Consider the following 16,920-nt stretch of genomic DNA (forward strand, 5'->3'; position numbering starts at 1 on the left):
GGCATGAAAAGCAGCACAATTCAATGTACAACCAATTAAGCTCTGCCTGCTTTCCATTTTAAGGACGTGCCATTCAGAACAGAAGAAAAAGCCAATCTTTTCTTTTCTGCTGCTTCAACTGCTGAAGCGTGGGGAGAGCCATGGGACAACAAGGACACTAAAGGAAGGCAAGGTTCATACACACAGGTTTTCTGGGAGGGTGCGGAGGGTTTTGGGGGGTTTTTTGGTTTGTTTTTTCCTAGTCTCTGTAGCTTCATTCTGGAGCATGCTGAGCCCATACTGAATCTTGGGAAATGAATTTAATAAACTCTGTGTCTCTAATGAGCATGTGCAGACTGAGATATAGGGAGGCTATATTTAGGGGAACAGGGTGATTTTGCCATTAAATTTCAACTTCCTGTGTCTGGAGATGCTATGAAGTTTCAGTGACATGGCTGTGTACATATATATATACACACTCTAACATAATTAAAAATGTACTTTTTCCCCCCTTTTCCACATTAGAAATAGCTGAATTATTGAACTGAGAATGAAACAATAGGCATTACTGTTTAGTCAATCTACAAAAAATGCAAAAAAAAGAATGTTTCTAAAAGTATATGTTGATATTAGCTTACTTTTAAAAGGCTAATTTTGATCTCTAACCTGCAACTTTCTTTCTTAAGGCTTTCTTGGACTCCAGTGCTCAGAGGTAGTGCAAAGACTGCTAAACTGCCACTGGTGATCACCACACAGCACACCGCTGAGCAGGCACAGCCACACTCCTCATGCAGAGCCAGTATGAAGTCTCTTCATTAACTGATCCACAAATACATGATCCAGAGCTGCCTCTTTAATGAACCCAGTATAGATATGCAGATATGGCCACTTCCCAAAAGAATAGGCTAAACTAGGAAAAGTTGCAGTTTGACACCTGATAGCTACTGTTTTGTTGACATGTAGAGAAAATGGGAAAGAACAAGAGAAATCCGATTTTCAAAAGCAGAAATCATGCTGGCTAAATTCAGTCACGTATCAATGACATCCAGGGATGATATTAAGGATAAGTAGCCCATTGCCTAACTCTGCTGAAATACTGCAAACTAGAGAGGTCAAGGAGCACATCTTCAAATGAAATATCTGTTATCTGCTTCATTAACTGTTCTATAACAATCTCTAAGTTTCTAGAACACATAGTATTTTACTGAATAAGTAGGAAGATAACAAGACACACAGAAAATAACTTACACTGGTATTTCCAGCAGCAATTTCAATTCAGCTACACTTTGTGCACCGCAAATAGCATTTTATTGGCTTATGCTAATAACACTCTGTAAAGGACAGTCCATTGTTATGGACTGAACACACAGTGCATCTAAGGACATGCTATTCTTCCATTTCCCAACCTACTGCATTTAGTAGTTTTTCCTCACTGTGGCAACATTAAACATTGCACTGAATCACAGAATCACAGGATGGCTGAGGTTGGAAGGGTCCTCTGGACATCATCTAGTCCAACCCCCCTGCTCAGGCAGGGTCACCTAGAGCATGTCGCTCAGGATCATGTCCAGGCGGGTTTTCAATATCTCCAGGGAAGGAGACTCCACAACCTCTTTGGGCAACGTATGCCAGCGCTCTGTCACCCTCACAGTAAACAAGTTTTTCCTCATATTCAGATGGAACTTCCTGTGTTTCAGTTTGTGCCCATTGCCTCTTCTCCTGTTGCTGGGCACCACTAAGAAGAGTCTGGCTCCATCCTCTTGACACCCTCCCTTTAGATATTTGTATACATTGACAAGATCCCCGCTCAGTCTTCTCTTCTCCAGGCTGAACAGTCCCAGCTCTCTCAGCCTTTCCTCATAAGAGAGATGCTCCAGTACCCTAATCATCTTTGTAGCCCTTTGCTGGACTCTCTCCAGTAGTGCCATGTCTCTCTTGCACTGGGGAGCCCAGAAACAGAGGACTAGCACACACTTCTAAGAGTTCTGGCTGTGCCTGGAATAGGAAAGATGTGTCCGTCTCACAGCAAACACACTGATGTGACCCATGTAGGTAACTCTGCCTTCTGAGAGTACCTGTGATCATATGTGCCTTGTACAGCATGCATCTTTGGGGAGCAGCTCATGGGAAGACAGACTGTATCTCAAAATGACTGTGTCTGCTCCAGCTCTCCCTCTGCTGCCCTCTGGGGACTCCATCCCCAGCAACCTGGTTCAGCAGCATTACCAGAGTTTACAGCTGGTGTTTTAAGGAAAACCAGCAGCAGTTTCAGGCTTCTGTAAGACAGCAGAGTATAATTCACAGCAATCCAGTAGTTGCTACATGAGCAGCAGGAGTCCTGGCAGATGTGTGAAAGTTAGGCTCTTTTGGGATGCAGGGCCTTCAGCAGCTGTTACTGTATCTTGGATGCAGGAAGCAGATTTGGAGCATGAATAGGTCTATTTGTTATTCAATTTATTTTCATAAGATTAAACTCATTAATTACAGAAAATTCAGTGTAAGTATTGCCATTTGAGAATGTTTGAGATGAGACACAAGTAATGGCATCGCTTTCTTTTTTGGCAGGGGAGCATGGAGAGAGCCACTTCTCTGAGAAAGCATGAGGCTGAAGTGGTAAGAAGTCTTACCTGGGCTATTTAGAGGAAGGTTTATGGAGTTAAAGAGTAATCACCACCTATCCTACCTGAATTATAGGATCTGTGGAAGGGGGGAGGTATAGGAAGGGAACTGCAAGGAGAGCTGCTGTGTCCTGCACTGCTACGGGGTAGCGCTGAGGGAGCAACTGCCCTGCCACATTTGGTGACTGTATCTACTTACAGCAAACGATGAATTCAACAGACGCCTTATACTATACAACCAAATGGAAATTAACACATAAAATGTGTAAGCATCTGAGATTCCAGAGGACCCTTCTTGGTCACAAGCCTTTGCCAGCAGCAATTACTGTCTAGGTATTTCTGTGACATCTGATCATTCCAGTTTCCTTTACTAATTACAAAGAAACTTCACCCAGGCTTTTTTAAAGAGTCAGTAAAGATTATATGTGACTCTGATGAGGCAAGAGCACCTTCTGCTTGCTGTCACATGAAACTTTTTCTACAACAGGGCTTCTGGAGGATCATGGACTGCTAGGGACAAATGACCAGCTAACATTCCCCAAATACCTCTCTGACAGATATTGTCTGTTCCTTATATAGAGGCAACTATGGACTGCTGGATTCACCTCAGTAATATGGACAGTTTTCAAATGAATTTTGAAGGAAAAGAAAGGCCCATGGTCAACTTATTGTCCCCCAGGACCCCCAGGTCCTTCTCTGCAGGGCTGCTTTCCAGCAGGTCAACTCCCAACATGTACTGCTGCCTGGGGTTATTCCTGCCTAGGTGCAGGACCCTGCAGTTGCCTTTGTTGAACTTCATGAGGTTCCTCTCTGCCGAACTCTCCAGCCTGTCTCTCCAGCCCTCTGGTGTATCAGCCACTCCTCCCGATTTTGTATCATCAGCAAACTTGCCCAGGGTGCACTCTGTCCCTTCATCCAGGCCATTGATGAATAAGTTGAACAAGACTGGACCCCGTATTGACCCCTGGGGGACACTGATAGCTACAAGCCTCCAACTAGACTCTGCACTGCTTCTCACAACCCTCTGAGCTCTGCCTTTCAGCCAGTTCTCAGTCCACCTCACTGTCTGTTCATCTAGCCTGTACTTCCTGAGCTTACCTATGAGGATGTTATGGGAGACAGTGTCAAAAGCCTTACTGAAGTCAAGGTAGACAACATCCACTGCTCTCCCCTCATCTTCCCAGCTAGTCATCCCATCGTAGAAGGCTGTCAGATTGGTTAAGCATGATTTCCCCTTGGTGAATCCATGCTGACTACTCCTGATCACCTTCTTGTCCTTTACGTGCTTTGAGATGGCATCCAGGATGAGCTTTTCCATCACCTTTCCGGGGACGGAAGTGAGGCTGACTGGCCTGTAGTTCCCTGGGTCCTCCTTCTTGCCCTTTTTGAAGACTGGAATGACGTTGGTTTTCTTCCAGTCCTCAGGCACCTCTCCTGATACCCATGACCTTTCAAAGATGATTGAGAGTGGCTTTGCAATGACATCAGCCAGTTCCCTCAGCATTTGTGGGTGCATCCCATTGGGGCCCATGGATTTGTGGGTGTCAAGTTTGCCTAAATGATCTCTAACCTGATCCTCTTCGACGAAGGGAAAGTCTTTCTTCCTCCAGACTTTTTCTTTTGTCTCCAGGGTCTGGGATTCCTGAGGGCTGGCCTTAGCAATAGGGACTGAAGCAAAGAAGGCATTCAGTAACTCTGCCTTCTCAGTATCCTTCGTCACCAGGGCACCCACCCCATTCAGCTGCGGGCCCACATTTTCCCTAGTCATAGAACCCAAAACCCTGTTGCCAATGTTATAAGACAACCTGGAAGCTCAGAAAGAATGTTCATACTTTTTAAACTAGGCAGATTAGGATAACCTCTATCTCTATTTTCTGAAAAGAAGCATTCTTTAATCAAGGGCATCCTAGAACTGCTAAAGCCCTAAAAGAAACATTAAATGAAAATGTTTTATTTCTAGGTACATATTGTCAATTTGGCAAAAGAACTGGAGGTCCATGTATCCCTAACTGAACTGTCCTCATTATAATACAAAAAATCACGCCCATAGGTCAAAAAGACCCGTGCCCTGAGCATGCGTAGTAGTGAAATGGTGTGTAAGCAAAATTATAATTGTATGTAAATCACTAACCAATCAGTGTAAAAGGGAAAGTTGCAAACCTTGCAATTTGTTTGTACAACTGCTACTTGAAAAGCCAGGGGGGTGTGCTTGATTTGTGGGAAACCACCGAGCACCCAGGCTTGCGCATCTCTGAAATAGATAAGCAAATGTTTCTCCTGAGTGTGTAATTATTGGCTTATTGCACACTGGGCAACAAATCCACTTTTTGGACAACACCAACACCAGCGGTGCAGCCAGTTGTTAACTTGGAAAATCCGTCTACTCCTCTTCCCAACCTTCCCACTCACTGGCAGGACTGAGGAGAAAATGACCTGGGCTCCCAGACCCTTGACCACCATCCCCAGAGCTCTGAAATCCTGTTTGATGGTTTCCAATTTGTACTTTCCATTTATTTGAAGGTAATATTAATAGTAAGCCAGAAGAGAAAATCACTTTAAGATTTAACAATCATAGTAATTCCTTCAGCATTTTTTCTCAATGTTTATGGAATATTCAGTTGCTTTGCAAGCCTAGTTGATGTGTCAGAACTTTGATGCAATTATAATCCCTTTCTGTATGGGTATACTAGCTAGCAGAGTTCTCTCGTTTTTCAGACATACTTGTGTGCAGGCAGTCATACCCAGGCTTTAGATCTTGAGTGGATGTTTATATTTCCTTTACATTACTGACTCAGGCATCTAATTTTTAGAGAAGAGTTCGTGTCCAGGCACAGCCTGGTGCTTTACAGCTCCTGGTGGCTAGCTTAAAGTATTTGACATCCTATTCTAATGCACCCAGTTCTTTTTGTGTGCTGTGTGGGGAGTTGTGGTGCTCTGGCTAAAACTGGAAGCCAAGGACCTGCTATGTAAGTACTTCAGTACCCTGTAATTTCTGCAATGTACAGGGAAGCACAGTTCAGATCTACACAGGTCAGCACTGCCCAGATGTAAATATTCACAGGATGCACTATGAGGATGCATTTACGCAGTCTGAAGGCAATTTAACCATGGCAGCATAGGACTCTATTTTAATTAGTCCTTTCTATACTGGACAATTTAGCTGCTGCTTCAGCTAAAGCTTTAGCTTTTGAAGCTAGCTGAGGCTTTGACTGTACATGATAAAGCAGGGTTCTGGATTCGACTCTTAGGTGCAGCTTTGTTACTTGCGTCTTGTTTACTAGTGATAATGGTGGACAGATTGGTTGCAGAAGCTTTGGGCAGGCACTGTGCATTCTTTGTGTTGTCTGTGAGTCAGCACAGATGCTGGACTCTGTATGTCAGTTCAGTGGTCTGAAAAACCACTAAAAGTATTTAAAAAGGAAAAACTGGCATTTAAACACAATGCAAAAGTAAGTGAATGAAATTATATGATAGAGCTGACAGTGTGTGTGTCATTGCTAGTTCTGTACCATTACAATGCTGTTGGTAGTATCCTAAGAGATGATTCTTTGCAACACAGGTAGCTGCACTACTTGACACTGTCATATGTTGTTGAATTTGCTGCTGAAAAGCCCCAACCATTCCTCACACAAGGAAATGGTCCAGAAAGTGGAATTACAGGATAGTTGTATAGCAGTCTTTTATTCTTGATCTCTCTGTCATTTGCAAGGAAAAATTAGCAATACACTAAAAATGGAAGAAAAAAATCACAGACTGATGAAAATATGGACAATATCATTATATAGCTTTTGTGGATCTGGGACTTTGATCATACAATGCTGGAATATGCATTATCTACATAGATGCTGCAAAGCAGGGTCGTAGGTGGTTCCTTATAATTGAAATGACTAAAATGCATGAGAGAATTTATTTCATGTGTAACTGAAACCTCATTGCATGTAGAACATTGGTCAGTGCAGGGAGAACAGGGCAGTGGGAGACATCAGAACAGATGTTACTAACCCTCATATACCTTATCTCTTGGTCTGAAAACTTATTCCATATATTTGCTCTTCTGCCTACAAAGTGCAGACACAGCATACATGATTTCCCTCTAATAAAATAATTTACCTTCAAATAATATTTAAAATTCCTAATTCAATAATTCCCCAGTGCTTCACATCAAACAAAGCACCTAATCTTGCCATGTGTTAACTCTCTCAACTGGGAATGGGAGTGCACTTTATCATACCATGGGTACCAAACATGAGATTTTTGGAATCCAAGTCGATTGTAGTTAGAGCTTTTGCAGAGTCAGCATAATTTCTCAGCTTGTCAGAGGTGGTGGTCCTGGTTTCTTTACTGTCCCAAATGGGCTAGCAGCACTATCGCATCTAAAGCTGAGAAAGAATAAGCAACCAGTAAAGATGACAGAACTGTTTGAGACACCTTACTCCGTCATCTCTTGTCAGAATCCAAGCTCACCCAGACAGCCCGTCAGTATGACTGCTTGCCGCTGCTGGCTTTCAGTCTGCTGAAGCAGCTCAAAATATTCCAGAGATCACAGCTAACTGACAGAAAGACAATTGTTCTGAACATCCCATTCACAGTATTTTTTCTTTCCTGTTGCTGAGGGCAACTAGTAGAGTTATTTGGAAACTACAGTGTTATTACTGTTCATAAAACAAAATCCAATCTCTGCCTCCCAAAGTCAATTAATTTTAGAAAATTTTAGTCAGAATCTCAGACTAACTTTAAGAAAATACATAAATATGCTAGTAGAGGGATAGTTCATATATTATTTCTTGCTATTCTAGCAGCACCTGATGATTCACTGCATCTCTTTATACTACCTTGTCTACCTAGCTGTGATGGTTTCAGAGTTGGAAAGAAGCAATAAAGAGGTACAGAGAGAATAGGAGGTGGAAGCAGGGATGAAGGTTCACCAGACAGATTATACTAAGCTTTGTCGTAAACACTGAATGAACACAGTAAGAAACAGGGAGTCAAGGGTGCACATACTGTGTGCACAAGGCTGGACACAGATGGATCCATTAGGGTACACTGGGAGGAAAAAATGCCATGAGTATTTTGGCAAGAATCACAGTCAAGGAAATTAAAGTTTTAGGAGGAAACAGTGAATAAAACCACATCTTTAGAAGTCCCCTAGAAACTACTGTATACAAGTAACTAAGCAGCAAGGTAGTGGCTACTAACAAAAAGCAAGTACAGCAGGAAGTGGACGAATAGCAGCCAAACCAGCACTGTACACAGAGCAGAATGGGGAGGGGAAAAAAAAAGAAAAAAGATAGGGAAGGGGATTCATGCTTTTGTCTTTTTATGCCAAAAGCTCTCTGGATAGAGATCTTTGCTCTTACACGTCTGAACTGCTCATCTGCTTTGGATGCAGCATTTCTGTGTTTCCATTCGAAGCATCAAGCAAAGCCCACTTCAGGTACTCTCATAGCATGGTATTTATTTTCTGCAAGCAGTTTTGGACTTTTGCAAGAACTGCATTTTGATTGTCCAAGTGCACAGTACAACTTGTTTCCCACCTATCTGAGTTACTGTCTTGAAGCTTTACCTACCCAGCCTATGCAGCTGTCATAGAGTCAGATGATGAAAAGAACTTTTAGGTAAAGTTTGCAGGAGAAATAGTGTAGAAGTGATTTATGTCTAGCTGAGTGCAAAAACAGCAAAATGAAAAATGAGGTTTTTTTTCTTTTACCATGGAGTCTGTCATCTCACTGCTACAGTTTGTATTTAGCTATGCATTTGGCTGATTTAGCAAATAACAGTCTGATAGGTGAGGAAAAAAAAGGGAAATTACTGGAAATAAAATTTGACAGGAATAAACTACAGCAGCATCTCACTGAACAACAGAGAATTTGCAGGACCCACCTACTGTTTTAGAAGAAGTTCAGTCAAATGGATTCAAATGCAGGTGAAGTACAAGAAAGGAAATTCAAGAAGGGAATTCTGTGCTCTCCAAGCATGCAGAGATGCCCAGGCCATGTGAAGGAAAACCAAAAAAACCTAGGGAATCCATGTACTGTATTGTTTAAGCTGATGCCAGTGCTTTGAGAGATTCCAGTGGGAAGATTACATCAAGTTAGTTCCTTGCATCTCTTTGTGGGAGGAAGGATGCAAGGAACCATCCCTTCCTTTTTTGGGGTGTTTTGGGGCATGAATCCATGTCTTAGAGATATACAGTCTACAGTAACAATTTTGTATTTAGGAATGTGCAATTCAGCTTGTGTTACATAGCTTCTGTTTGAATCCTATTATGAAGAAGAAGAAAAATGGGAATGAATTGTTTGCGAAGATCTGTTTTGTGGAAGGCTAAGATCTGTAGTAGTTTTGACTTATTTTCTGTTAAGGAGAAAAATCAGAAAGCCAGTCTTTACTGAATGGAGAAGAAGAAATGAAGAAGAAAGCAAGGTGATTTGTTTCTGGCTTTAACCAGATGTGCTAGTATCCCCTGCCAAAGTGCTTATCAAAACTAAATGGCGATCTGTCCCATCACTGCCATTTCTCCCTCCAGTTCAGTAGCAAGTGTGTATATTCTGAAGTCTTATTTTCTCTGGCAGATAAAAATGGAAAAATACTATATATTTCACTGAGCCTTCCCATTAGTTTAGTTCATATCAATATAAAAGTGCACAACTATGAAAATTCAACTTCATTTTGAAAGTGTTTTCCTCAAAAGATAGAACTGCACATGAGTGTATATATTGCAGGTATGATCTATTGCAATGCATTGCATAAATGCATGTTTACACACATATACTTCTGCCAGTAAGTCTTAAGAGTTGCATTAATTGCGTAACTCCCATGGAAGATAAGAGAAAGAACAAAATCTATATTCATTGATCTGTATTGAAGTTATTTTTAATATGGAATAATAATACTGTTTCTTGACAAAATGATTAATGATACCAAAAATGCATATGTTGAAACAAAACCACAAAAAAAGGTGTAAATAGTCATACTGTTAGTAATGATTCAGTTATCACTGCTGAGATATAGGAGTGGAATACAAAGGCAGAGCAGGGAGTTGGGCTTCTCTGAAAGATAACTGCCTTCAGGCCACACTAGCCTGGGTGCTTGCACCTGGGTGTCCATGGCCTGCCTCCTTCTGCTTTTTTATCAGCTCAGGACTCAGATACCTGGACACCTTTCACTGTCCCTCTCCTCTTGCCACCCATGATCTAGCCTTGACCCCATACCCCTTCCTTTCTGGTTGCTCCCCCCAGCTGGTAGTTGTCTGTTCTCCTCATGTTTCTCCCTGCTTTTGCCCCCTGAGAGTATGGCACTTTGGGTAGGGTTAGGAAAGTCCCTGACCCCAGAAAGAGAGTAACTGGAGATCCCAGTGATGCTCTGTCTGTGCCTGGGGCTACTTCCCTGTAAGTCTGGTGTGGAGAAGCCCAAACTGTCCTTGTGATGCTGTTTTCAGAGCTCAGTGCCCTCCTCTCCAGCATATCTTGGAGGAGGAGGTAAGAGAGATGAGTTCCCTGTGGGCAGAGGCTGAGCTTTATAAACCAGAAAATATCAAAAGTTTGTTTTCTTGCCAAGTTCTCTCCCCTTCTGTTACAAAATCTAAACCTCCTCACTCATGACAGTGAGGTCAGATTAATTCAAACCACCAACCCCAGAGCTAAATGGGCAGCTGACTGTCTTCCTGTCTCTCTTCCTCCTGGCTGCTGGCAGAGAGCACAGGGAAACTCCCGTCCTCCCTGGTCTTTGTCTCACCTCCTGCCACCCAGTGAGTAGATGCTTCCTCCTCCCAGTGCAGCTGTCCTTCAACAGCAGTGGTTTGCAGTCCGGAGGGCCTAGATTGGAGTGCTGCAGGGAAAAGCCCCACATGTTGTCTGCAGGGTGAGCAGAAAATGTTCCCTAAGGCCTCAGCTGCTCCTCCAAAGCGTAGGTAGAAGGCGTGTGCTAGCTGAAGTGTCTGGGCAAATTGCAAAGTTGGGGACAAGCAACAGAGGTAATCTCATCAGGCAGGTGCTGCGCACCATGCAGAGTTTATTTTCTTCTTGAATGTCTCCAATATGCCCGCTCCTATACTGGAAGTGGGAGGTGGGAGGGACAGAGGAGGCAGCAATGCAGTTGTCCCCTGCAGAGGCTGGAAGAAGCAAAAGTATCGAACGCTCAGAGACTCAGTGAGACTGCAATACAGACCCAAGTATCAACCAAAAGACTCTTGAGAGCAAAGAGGGCTCTTGCTCAGGCTCCTGTCTCTCTGCTGAAGCTGGCAGGTGTGTGTAGTTTCAGTTTCACACCCTCCAGTAAGCTCAACAGAGGGAATTGTTTTTTTCTCCACCCTGGAGGGAAGGGCAAGCAAAGGAGAAGAGGGTGGAGAACGTAGTGAGCTGGCAGAAGAGATACTGAAGAGGCCTGAGATGTTCAGGAGTGCCATGCACTGTTCATGATGAGGAGTCCTCAGCAAGCTGTCCCATATTTTATCTGGGTGCTGGACTTCCAGTTCTTTGTGAGATGAGAATATTCGGCATTAGAAGAGCTCAGCTGGTATTTGTAATTTTGGCACCCCTTATTTCTCTTTGATATCATAAAGCAAAGTTGCCTGAAATTTTGCATGCTATATAATTTGTGAGAAGTAAAGTTTTCTAAGACTAGTGAGACCTTGGATGACACTGGAGCAAAATAGAGTGGCAGTACCTGAGGCTTAATATACACTCATTTTCCATGGGGAATTGGCATGTTGCACTGCTGTTTCAGAGAGGTCAATGTATTCTCCCCACAGCTTCCCCAGTGTGGATGGATGGTGCCATAGCTTCAGAGAGATTTTTTGCCCCAAGAACAAAAGTCCACACTGCAGTCAGATCTGGTTCTTAAAAAGGGCTCCAAGGAAAACTGTCTGACTCCTTCTTATCTTGCATAGCTAGGCTGAAGTGAGGTGTGGTCTGTCTGAGAAAGCTGAGCTGTGGACCACAGGATATTTTCTTGCAGTCTGCAGAAAGCTAAATGCAGAGAGTTGCTGCATATATGGCACTAGCTTTGCATCTTGCTTAACCCTGCTGATAATATCAAAAGCAGTTAATGATATAGTCTATGCTTTCCTAATACTAAATCCCAGGTAGATAATAATGGTATTAGTGACTAAGGAATTTTGTTGTTGTAAGTGCTTGGATGGAATACATGGTCATAGTTTCTTAGCATTACTATAGTGACTACACTCCTGATTATCATTACTTCTCATTACTATAGTAATTTAATTAAAATTCTAGCTAGATGAAAAACTTTTACTCCCAGAAATAATCCCACTGGGCTAAATTAAAGTATGAATCAGTGCTCACCAATGTGACAGAAGTTTCCAGCAAGGACTTGAACTAAAGCCAGGAACTGATCCAGATGCTTGATGCCCCAATTCCTGAACTGAGACCCAGTCACCAATATCAGTGCTTCTGTCAATGCAAAAACACTAAGTGCACAGACACATAGTGTAGCCCAGGAAGAGAAAGGCATGGACAGGCAAAATGGCATGCCTTCAGTAGGCAGAACAGTTTGGAAAAAGATGCCATTACACTTCTATCTGTTTTTATGCAGCAAAACTTCATCATTTGTGCTTTCTTGGTTTGCTTTTGCAGCAGACTCACCAGAAAGAATGATGGATTTCAAAGAAGAAATTAAACCCATTTCAGATGCATGTGTTAGTGAGATCAGCTCTGCTTTATCTGCAAGAGCAGGAATGACAGATCTTCAGGGACCACAGGCATTCCCTGAGCTGCCTGCACTGGCAACCCATGAGACTCACCACATCTTCGTCAGTTATAGCACCACCGATTCAGCCTAAGCGAGGAACCTTTTCCAGAGCTTAGAGGCCATGCTTCCCAAACTGAAGGCCTGTTACCGTAAGAGGGACTTCCTCCCAGCTAAAGCCATAATTGAAAGCATGGTTGAATGCATCCTAGGAAGCCAGAAGATTATCTTAGTCCTCAGTCCTGACTTTGTTCAGAGCAGGTAGTGCCTTCCAGAAGGCAATCTGTCAGTCTTCCAAGACTGTATAGAAAGAAAAACCAGTGATCCCCATGATGTTGGTGCCCTGTTTTCTGCCTCTGCACCTCACCATTTGACTTACCTTGACACCAGTGATGTCCACTTTTTGGATAAAGTTATCAAGGTTATTTGCACTCCCAACCGTCACATGAAGAATGCCACTGTAGTTCCTTACAGCTGTCCATCCCTCTACAATGGGAAATCCCTGCTGGCCTTACCTGCAGTGAATGATCAGCTAATTCCAAAATGGAGAGGAGGCACATCCAGTGAGGCACCACCTGACCAGCTGAGCATAGTCTGTGAAGATAGTGAGGCCTACAGGAAGGCCATCCAGATGATTAATGAGGTATCCTCTAGGGCATCATCTTGTACGTTATTCAGTAGTATCCTTATGATACTTGCCTCCATTTTAGGCTTACAATTGTCTGTTGCCATCATCTCATTTACTGATCAGGACTCTTCTGATTCCTATACAGTTTTCCTTGTCTGTATTATGGTGTTTGCAATCCTGTCTACCTCTTCTATGATTGGTAACTGGATCTACAACTATAATATCAAATCAGCTGATGAGCAACTTCTGAGATGTCCCAAACTGCTGGTGAGCCAACTTGCTGCTGATAAAGAATTCCCTGCTGATCTGCTGTGATTCCTGAGTGAAGCTCCAGTTAGTCTACATCTCCATCGAGGGGTGCAGACAGCACTTCTTGGAGACTTTTGGAGAGGGAGAACCCTCTGCTGAAGAGTTCCAGAGAGCCTTGCACTATTTCTCCTCTGATTATGCCTGTTGTGCAGCCAAGAGGCCTTTCTACTTCTCATGCTCAAGGACTGCACCTGAGCACTGGGATAAAGGGCCCTGTTTCTGCCAGTTTGTTTCCCACTGCTTGGAGAAAGGGTCCTGGTACTGGAATAGTGATTATCAGCCAGATAAAAGAGAATTGTAATTAGATTAGATACTGAAGATCTTATACTCTGAGCACTAGGCCAGATAGGTATGCAGTAGGCACTGCTTACTCTCACCAGTTCTTCTTTCATGACAAAAAGACCTCTGGGTAGCAGGAAGGAAAAGGGATTCTCTTCTATTTTCACTTGACCACCAAAGAAGTTGGGAAGTCAAGTGGCTGTGGCCAAAATGTCTCTAGTGTAAACGGGAAAGGAAAAAGGCTTATCTTCATCTACTGAGGTAACTACACTTATGTAAAGCACTGAGGAGATACTGCAAGCTACCATAAGGCAAAGGTTAGGGGAAAAAGAAGTGTAAACCACAAAGCAGTTGGCAGTGCAGACTTTTAGGCACACTACAGAGGGCTAGCTAGAGACTAACACAGGAAAAATGCTCCCCAGGGAATCTTATAACTGTTTTTCCCCTCCATTTCAGACTTATTTGCAGGGGAGGTAAAATGAGTCAGAGAGAAAGCTGGCTGATTTACTGTCTCTTGCGTACATGTTCTATATTGTATCTCCTTTAATTAATCATCATTGTAGATTTTACAAAATACAGATGGAACCCAGGCTTACCTCCAGGTCCTGTCATCCGTAGGGAATTGTCTTGTTGTGAGGGTGGGGAAGGAAGAAAAAGAGCACTTGTGAAAAGCGCAGTAGTGGGTGGGGATGAACTGCAGTGGAACCACCTGAGACCCTTAGGTATTCTAGAAAAGTCATCCCTTCTGGAGAGCAAACACCTTTAGACGTATGCCACCTGTCATGTGCCCCTTTCCACATTGCTTGGAGAGCTCCAGGGACAGCAGCTGGGAGCTATGGTGGTCTATCAGGAGGAGGAATCTCTGACTTGCCTTTTCAGGGCTCAATGACATTTTTAGTCGATACAGAATATTTTTCCAGGATGATTTCTGGCTACAACAAGATATTCCTTCTCTTTTCTGCAACTCAGTGACTCCTGTAAAATGCAGTGCTGGGTTACTTTTAAATACTAGTATACAAAGCATATGTATGGGTATATAAGGTACAGGAAAAGGGAAGGGATTTTACACAAGGGCTTGACTTACTATGGCAGGTAAAGGGTCTTAAGATACTACTGAGTGAAGGCTGGGGCAGTTGCACTGATATGCTGCTACTGTTGGGCACGACAGGTCATGCAACTTCTCAGACCAAAATTGCTCTCTCTACTGAGCGTTGAGGTGAGGCCCAGACATTTAATCATGTTGTGCCCATTCCTGCTGCTGACCACTCCAGGGCAGAAATAATATTGAGACATCTTTCCAGGCACATCTTATAGAGATTTGGCTGTGAGAGTACAGATATGAAGCACTTTTCTGGGTAGGTGATGGCTCAGGTACCAGCACCTTGTACTTACGCTGCACTAGTTGCTATTCAACTCTATTCATACTTTTTTGGCATGTTCAGTTTAACAGGCAACACTTTATAGCAATGGTGGTTTATTCTGTTTTGTAGCTGTTTGTCTTTGATGACTTGAGCTTTGTATACAGGAGACAAATACTTTAAAGTTCTTTATATTAAACCATACAAAGATACAGTAGCTTTCAGGTTTCCCATTTGATTTTGAAACAACATTAATTGCTAGGATTAAGCCTTTCTGAGATGTCAAAACTGTGCAGAATATTTTTGTACAGATACTTTTACACAGAACACATTTTAGAGCTCAAAAATCAAATATAATTTTGACTGACTCACTGGTCAACTTTTAACCTGGAATGACCAAAGTAATTTAGAACAAAAAGTAGGGCCAAATTCTGCTTAAGCACAGTGAACTTTATGAAGATATATTAGACATAAACCATGGCAACATTTGGTCCATAGTCTCTATTTAAGAATTTTTATAATAAAAGCTTATAACTAAATGCTTTGATAAAAATCAAGGGGAGAACATTATTCTTGGTTTGTTTGACTTACCTCTTTAATTTGTATTGCTCCTCAGGCTTCCTGAATGCCTAGAACAGGCAGAGGAAGAACAGAAGTATTTTTAATGGAAAGAAAAGTAAAGGCAAGATCTGCAGTTGCTCTTGCTGTGGTGTGCTGACCTCTTGTTTGTCTCTGGTCAAGGACATAAGGAAGATGGGAGACCTCCTTTATTGCCGAGATCATGTTATACGTTGACAGCTCTGGAGCATACTTCTCTTTTCTGTATCCTCTTGTTCAGTGCAGATAGCAAGTAACAAGTTCACAGCCTTCAGGTTACAGGTCAATGGAGCATGGAGAATCTATGTGAAACTGATTTCTGTCTACTTTTAACAGCTTTCCTTGGAAATGCTGCACCTCTGTCTCCTTGTCTCCTCTGTGCTGCAGAATGACTCATAACTTGCTTGGCACTGTCTTGGTCTGTTTACAGCATCTCACCCAAAGTAACCAAGGGTCTGGCTGATTGAATTTTGCAGCCATGCTACAAACTACAGGTAAAAAATGGAGCTGAAGCTGCCTCTCCATTCTGGATCTCAAGGTCTGACCATAGGGCTATCTTCATACTTTGTTTTTAGCATAGTTTCAAGTGGCAGATATGTTTTTAAACAGTGATTAAACTTACTAGTTGGAAGTCAGTAGTGACTTTAATGAAGCAGCAGGATCCTTCTCACAGCCTCAGCTGCATTGACGTTGCTCTTGTAGACTCATTCATTTCTGTCTAAGCAGACTGCAGAACATTTTCTGAGCTAAAAGAGAATAACCTTGCACAGCAAAAGCAAATGCAAGCGTGGAATCATTCTTTACAGTGAAACAGTACTGGAACAGCACTGGTAGAGGAAAGGACCTTCCCACCAGAGGAGGAATCAATGATTATGATTTTCTTATCAAACATAACATCCCTTTGAAAATCAGGTCAGTGTGGAGATCAAACATGGTAACACTGCATTCTGTATATGATTGTTCAGACAACCAGTAGTCCCTAAAGGTACGATGAGTTAAATCTTACCCCAGAAATGGGCTTGTCAAAAAGAGCAGTTTCACCTTGCATGCTTCAGATTTGACTTTTATCCCTGTCTGCTTTGATGTCACACCTCCAACAGGCTAATGGGCCAGGGAGCAGGTTTCCTCCATAGTCACTTATATGTGTCTGTTATTCATCTCACCATTGGCTCAGCTACTACCTACCAGCTTGTGTTTGACCTGGGAGTGAAGGCACCGAACATGGAGAGTGCAGGGGGAGAAGACAGACACTCTCACATCTCCCACTTGGCTCCCTCCCTCCCTTGCCTCAGTGTGGCCACAGGTGAATACCTGACTTTATCTCCTAGTCTACTGACTGAAAAGGGGACCCATATTCTCCTTCTGCAGTTTTGCACTCTGAACAAATTGAGCAAATAATGTATACCTAAAATAAAGAAAAACCACCATATTTCAATTGAAAGGATGGAAT

Source organism: Dromaius novaehollandiae, chromosome 1 (assembly GCF_036370855.1).
Source record: "Dromaius novaehollandiae isolate bDroNov1 chromosome 1, bDroNov1.hap1, whole genome shotgun sequence".
Taxonomy (NCBI): Eukaryota; Metazoa; Chordata; class Aves; order Casuariiformes; family Dromaiidae; genus Dromaius; species Dromaius novaehollandiae.